Raw genomic sequence first — 7453 nt, 5'->3', positions numbered from 1 at the left:
GTATCATGTCCTCCATATCTCTAACCATCTCCTGTATCATGTCCTCTGCAGCCTCTAACCATCTCCTGTATCATGTACTCCGCAGCCTCTAACAATCTCTTGTACCATGTCCGCCGCAGCCTCTAACCATCTCCTGTATCATGTCCTCCACAGCCTCTAGCCATTTCTTGTATCATATCTGAAGTCTCTGACCATCTCCTGTATCATGTCTGCCATCTCTGGCCCTCTCTTTTTTTGTATCATGTTTGCAGACTCTGAGAGCGAGCATGAAGAGGAGTCAAGAGCAGGAGTGCCACCAAGATGGGGGTCACAGGTGGAGACAGAAATGTGTGGACTGTGGAGAGGAGAGTATAGGATAAAACCAGAGCCACCAAGCTGGAGCCTGGAGAGGACTGTCTGACTGAGCCCTGCACGGTGCACCTAAAAGGAGGTCAGTGACAGTGCCACAAGGCCAGTCTGGGGGAGCAGTCACAGATGTAAGGGGGGAGTGAATACAGCAAAGGTAAGGGGGGCACTGATATAAAGGTTTTCCTTTATATCAGTAATCCCCCCTTACCTTAGAGTATTCACTCAGAGGATGGTGGTCTGTGGTCACCAGAGTCCCCCCCACATCAGAGTTCCTGGCATTTCCCTTTACATCAGAGTCGGCGGGGTTTCCCCTTACAGTGTAATTGTAACTGCAGTCCCTAATGTAAAGGGTAACTCTGAAAGGGCAATGGTGCAGACTCTGATGTAAGTGGGAACTCTGATGTAAAAGGGAATGCTGTGGGCTCTGATATAAGGTGATCTCTGGTCACCAGAGCCCCTCTTACATCAGAGTTCCCCTTTACACCAAAGAATGCAGCATCCCCCTTACATCATGTTTTGCAGCATTCCCCTTTAAATCAGAGTTCGTCTTGCACTGTAAGAGGAAATCCTGCAGACTCTGAAGGGGAACTCTGTCCTGGCTGGGTTATTTTAACCTGGCCTAAATGTAAATGGAGAAATATATTTTGTTTTGTTTTTATAACTTAAACACATTACTAATAGCACTGCCTACATGTTTGTAGCGTAAATATTGATATTTGCACTGTTTTGCACGTAAAACTGCCATTGTATGTACTTTTTTTAATCATCAGTAAAAAAAAATGTGTTTGTGTAAGTAAATTTCATGTTTTTTAGCAGTAAATAAAAATTTTTGCTGTTTGTAAATTTTAGACGTCCTGTCAGTAAATTTCACCTTAGGAGGGTGGCAACACTGGTTGTCGTGCCTAGTGAACAGGCACACACCAGAACAGTAAAAAAGTTCAGGCACTGTAGCAAAAGTAGCATGGACATGGCTGGATCTAGCAGGAGGTGTTAGGGAGGGCTGTGGCCCCCCCATTTCAATTGTGCCCCCATCCTCCATGGATATTGTGCTCATTGAGCTCCTTCTCACATTCCAATATTGGGCACAGACAGCACAGCTCCTCTTCCCCTCCCTTCTCCTGTCACATGGCACACAGCTCAGATCACATCACATTCAAAATGCACTGCCCTTGCGATCTGCAGTGGGTGTCCATGCAATGTTAACAGCACTCTAATGCAAGGTACAAACATAGTGTGTTTGCCTGCATCCATCTTTTGCCCTAGAAAATGGCAGTACGTTTCCAAAAGTAGTGCTCGATGCGGTGCGATTTCAGCCCATTAAAAATGAATAGACTCAGACTGCACCACACTGAATCGCATGTGGAGTGTGCAATACTGTGCAATACTGTGCAATTCATAGGTGCTTCATAGTGTGAACCTAGCCTTACAGACAGCCTCTATCTGTAAACTGTGTAGCTGCCTGCTATGCTGTAGTTCTGACCTGTGAAGTTCCCAGTTCAGAACAGCTGCGCAGCATAGAATCCAGCTACACAGTTTGCAGACAGAGGCTGTCTGTATGATATTCAATCTGAGCTGTGTGCTCTGTGAGAGGAGGAGGGAGGAGAGGAGCAATACTATGTGAAGTCTCGGAGTGGGCACACAGCCTGGTGCTGACACCAATCAAACAGAAGAGAAGGAAAGGGGGTGGATCCAGAAGAGATTGTCAGCATAGGAATTGAGAGATGACTGTAGCCCCTCCACAGGTATTACCTTGATTTTAACAGAAAGGGTGCACTGTTCAGAAGGCTAGAAAGTTTTTTATGTACTAGCAGCTCACAAGCAATAAGATGATGCTAAAAAAAGTAAACCCATACTTCTCTTTTAAAAATAAACAGGTAGATGTTTTGTTAGTCACTAGATTCATCATCATTCATTATTAATTTAAAAAAAATTAGAGATTAACCACTTCCCATCTGCCCTATAGCAGAAATACTGCTACAGGGTGGCACTGGTGCGCAAAATCATGTGTATATATATATGTGATTTTGCATTTCCAGGCAGGGGGGAGCGTGCGAGGTGCGCACACGCCCTACCCACACTGCCATTCGCGGCAGCAGCTGTCAATCATCGGGTCCTTGTCGGTGATTACTTGCCAGTGCCCAGTGATTACTGAGGATCTCCGACGGGGAGGAGAACTGTTTTGTTTACTAACAGTTCTCCTCCCTGTCAGCTCAGGCACAGCATAGCCACCCAAAGCAGTGTGCTTACAGTGAAGCACACAGACACCGCCCCATAGCAAAACACACCCAGCACACAGTTAACCCTTTGATCGCCCCTTATGTTAACCCCTTCCTGCCCAGTGCCATTAGTACAGTGTCAGTGCTTTTTTTTAGTTGATCACTGTATTGGTGTCACTAGGGATGTCAGTGACACCAAGTCAGTCCCACCCCCCCCCCCAGTGTCAGAATGTCCGTTACAGTCCCATAGTCCTGCTATAAGTCGCTGATCACCACCATTACTAGTAAAAATGAAAAAAAAAAATCCCAGTATATATACCGCCATTATATATACCGCCATTATATATACCGCCATTTGTAAATGCTATAACTTTCACATAAACCAACTAATTTACACGTTTTGGGATTTTTTTTAGCAAAGACATGTAGCAGAATACATTTTGGTGTAAATTTATGATAAAATTTGATGTTTTTGAATTTTTAAACTGGACATGTTTAATAGCAAAAAGTCAAAAATATTGTTTTTTTCTCAAAATTGTTGGTCTTTCATTTTATAGCGCAAAAAAAAATGCACAGACGAACAAATACCACCAAAAGAAAGCTCAATTCGTGGGGAAAAAAGGACACAAATTTAATTTGGGTGCAGTGTTACATGACTGTGCAATTGTCAGTTAAAGTAACGTAATGCAAAAAATGGCACGGTCAGGAAGGGGGGTAAATCCTCGGGAGGGCAAGATGAACACAGTAAATATTGTCATTGAACTGATAATTAATTCTTGCTGGAAGGTGAGTGCTTGGACATGCCTGATCACACACACACCCCAACATTATTTTTTCTCTTTACTATGTCAGGCACAAACACAGACGATGGTGATTCCTGGAACACTGGCATAAATTCTGTTTCCTCTTTGTGTTTTTTCTTTTACTCAGTGCCAGCCTATGTAAATAAATAGCAAGAGCGACAGAGAAAGAGAGGTGGAGGCAGGAGAAGAGATGAGAGTGGAGAGAAGAGAGGAGAATAGAGAGGACAGAAGGAGGAGAGGAAGGTGGAGAGGACAGAGAGAGGAGAGTGAGGAGGACAGGGAGTGTACAGAATAGAGAGAGAAGAGAGGAGAGTAAAATAGATTGACAGCAAAGGGGAGTATGGAGAAGAGATCAAAATGAAGAATACAGAGAAGAGAGTGGAGAGGATACACAGGGAGGAGAGTACAGAGGAAAGACGGTGAGGAGAGTGGAGAGGTAAGAAAGAAGAAAGGAGAATTTAAAGGATAGAAAGAGGAGAGCAGAGTGGAGAGGATAGAAAGAGGAGAGGAGAGTGGAGAGGATAGAAAGAAGAGAGCAGAGTGGAGAGGATAGAAAGAGAAGAGGAGAGTGGAGAGGAAAGAAAGAGGAGAGGAGAGTGGAGAGGATAGAAAGAGAAGAGGAGAGTGGAGAGGATAGAAAGAGGAGAGCAGAGTGGAGAGGATAGAAAAAGGAGAGGAGAGTGGAGAGGAAAGAAAGAGGAGAGGAGAGTGGAGAGGATAGAAAGAGAAGAGGAGAGTGGAGAGGATAGAAAGAGGAGAGCAGAGTGGAGAGGATAGAAAAAGGAGAGGAGAGTGGAGAGGAAAGAAAGAGGAGAGGAGAGTGGAGAGGAAAGAAAGAGGAGAGGAGAGTGGAGAGGATAGAAAGAGAAGACTGGAGAGGTTACAGAGGAGAATGGTGAGGATAAATAAAAGAGTTTGTTTTTGTGTTTTTATCAGTGCCAGTCTGTGCTCTAAAATAGCAAAAGAGAGAAGGTGAGAAGAAGAGATAATAGAAGAAGAGAGATGTAAGGTGAAGTAAGGAGGGGTTAGAGGGAAGAAGAGTAGAGAATAATGGAGAACATTGGATAAGAGAGGGCTGATTCAACATGCATAAGAAAGGATATCCTTTTATTGTACTAAAATGTATTATTTTGGGTAAAGGAAGGAAATGTTGGAACATCTCTCAGATTAAACTTTCTCTGTGATCCCACTTTATTTTCCATGCGATTGTTTTAATTGCTTAGTGTTGTCATTCTGTAAATTATACATTGTCTGTATGCTCTGCCAGTGTTTCTTCTGTCTCATTTCTCTGTTTGTATGATTAAATCCTTTAATAGCTGCAACAAAATAAATTAGCCATCTTCGAATTTCCCTGCCAGTACAGCCTCTCTTTACAGGGTACTGCGAGCATCAACAGACAGTTAGAAGCAACTAGTAAAACCTAAATATAAAAGGAATGGAGTGGGAAGAACACAACAAGGTCAAGATTTATGATTTATGAAGAAAATGCATCATATATGCCTAATATAATGATTTATGTGTTAACAACATTTTCAGAAAACATTAAACCGTTCAGCTTCTACCTCCAAAGGAGCTTATAATGCCCCATGGACTTTGTAATGCTCGAATGCCGCATCCAAAGTCACTCATAGTCAGTTGTGCCAATTCAGTGACACACCCAAATGAACCTACCCATATCCATAGGTAGTGAAAGTCATAAGATAAATTTTGTTGCAGACAAACAGTAAAGGCATGCTGTTTTGCTCACTGGGCATTACTTTTTGCATGAAAAGTTTACCAAACCTGAAAAACTGACCCATTTCTAACCAGAGTTTTTTTTTTTTAAAGATAATTATCATTGCATGCTTATATCACTGTCTGCTCATGAGATCTTTCATCAGTTTTAGAAATGGGATGTGTTCATCATTTGCCAATACAAAATGTATTAGGCTGGCTTCACACCTGCTTGTTTCAGTTACATGCACAACATAACATTTTGGAATTGTCCATTTTTAAGGTCACATGTTCAGGGTAGTCCAACATCAGATAGTTAGGTTATTGGAGAGTTAAGTGTGACAAGCAAAGATTCTATTCTGCGAAGCTGAAGACATCAAGCCATCCAAGACTTGATTTTAGCATTAGTCTTTTTTTCTATGGCTTTTTCTTATAAATATGTTGTGACTGCCCATCAGCCTCTCTGAATATCACCGATAGTGATGCTTACATACATATACTCATATACAGTTAGTCAAGTTAAAAAAAAAGACAAATGTCTGCTGATTTTAACCAAAAGACAAAAAATAATAAATTAAACTCCCGCATCCACTGAACCCTAAACTGACAGCAATTCCATAGAAAGGTTAAAAATCCTTAAAAAGCATGGTCCAATTTGCTCCAACAGTGCACAAATTATGTTGCATTTGTTAAGACAATCAGATACTCCCTCCTCCCTCCATTTACACAATCTGTAGTCATAATTATACATATTAGACTAGATGCGAAGAATGAAGTGAAGAGCCACCATCCCTCACAGAGCTTTAGAGATCTTAAACTATGAAAAACCTCACTACATGCCTGTATGACAACCATTAATATTTCAATACAGTCTGGAAGCTATGGCATCCTAAAGCGGACCTTCACCCCAAAAAACAAGTTATTTGTACCTTGTTCCAGCCCACTCCCTTTTCCACAATTATTTTTTAGGTGTTTTTGACTTTGCATGCTGCAGCCCAGATCCTTTTGTTTCCTAGATGAGAATAATGCTGCAATTCTGGTGCCTCATGGCTCATGCTTGTCACCAACTTTGCCCAAAGACCTTTGGCTCATCTGTGCACACAATGGATTTTCTTAAGGGGGAGGAGCCAGCATTACAGGGACTAAAGTTCCTCTTTAATGAAGACCCCACATAACTTGACTCCCCTTTTTACGTTTTTACCAACCGGAGGCCTGTAACTCCCCCCACCCTTTTTATGTGCTGCACATCAGTCAGTAGGTCAGTAGGTGCAGTTTGAAAGGTCCCCCTCTATTTGCTTCTTCTGTTCACGTTTTCCCCTATCTGGTATGCTTTTTCCTTACCACAAAGCCATGGCCTTACAGTATTTGTAAATTATGGCCCTTCAACCAATATCCTAAAATAGGCAACTCCAGGCCTGTGGTTTTGAGTGATATTGATAGCCTTGAGTGACTTGGACAGCCAAATGGTTGTTAACTTCTGAGCTAAAGGGGGCCTTATATTGGGCTGCTGACATCACCATGAAGCCATGCATAATGCTCAATATACGCTAGGTAATGATTGAGAGGACTGCCAGAACCTGCAGGCCTTATAGAGGAAATGAAGGTTAGAGAGTGTGGACAAAAACATAAAAAACTCTATAACACAAATGGAGAAAGAGTGATTAGGTCCCAAGTAAGAAGCCACAGTCTCTGTATGGTAAATCCAGGTGTGTTAATCCACTTCTATAATGGCTGCAGCTCTTCTAACAAGATCTGGTTTGACAAAGGAGCGATTGTGGGCTAGGAAACATGTTACCACCCATCATGCTTTGATGTCAATAAGTCCCGACGTTACTTCTGATTCCGGTCCTAGTGCTGGCTTGCACTCCAGTGTGGCTATATTTGCTGCTGGAGGAAGACACAGCGGGGTTTATTTACTAAACCTGGTTGACTCAGACTCTTGTCCACTTCTGCATAAAAACCAATCAGCTTCCAGGTTTTATTGCTGAAGCTTAACTGAACATGCTAAGGTTAGAAGCTGATTGGCTACCATGCACAGGTGCCCAAGATTCTGAGTCAACCAGGTTTAGTAAATAAACCCCAGCCTGTCATACGGACTTAATCTGCATTCTGACAGAGTCCAGCTTTATTAATTGTATCCTGCAGAGCTGTTTTAAGGATACATCTCATCCATCCATCCACTGTTCACCGAGGCTTGCCAGCGAATAAGGACTGATGATATGCCCATTTACTCTCATTCTTATGTGTGTATTTTAACCCTTTCCTTTACTTGTTTTTAATTAAAGTGATACACTTATTTGGCGGCGCCTTATATTGTTTATTGTTTTAGAGAGTGTGGACATGCTACATTTTTATCTGGTGATATGCTACAGA

This window comes from Staurois parvus, unplaced genomic scaffold (assembly GCF_062004578.1).
Source record: "Staurois parvus isolate SC_StPar_1 unplaced genomic scaffold, SC_StPar_1.0 ptg000684l, whole genome shotgun sequence".
Classification (NCBI taxonomy): Eukaryota; Metazoa; Chordata; class Amphibia; order Anura; family Ranidae; genus Staurois; species Staurois parvus.
The sequence above is the reverse complement of the archived record's forward strand: the minus strand, read 5'-3'. Positions refer to the sequence as shown.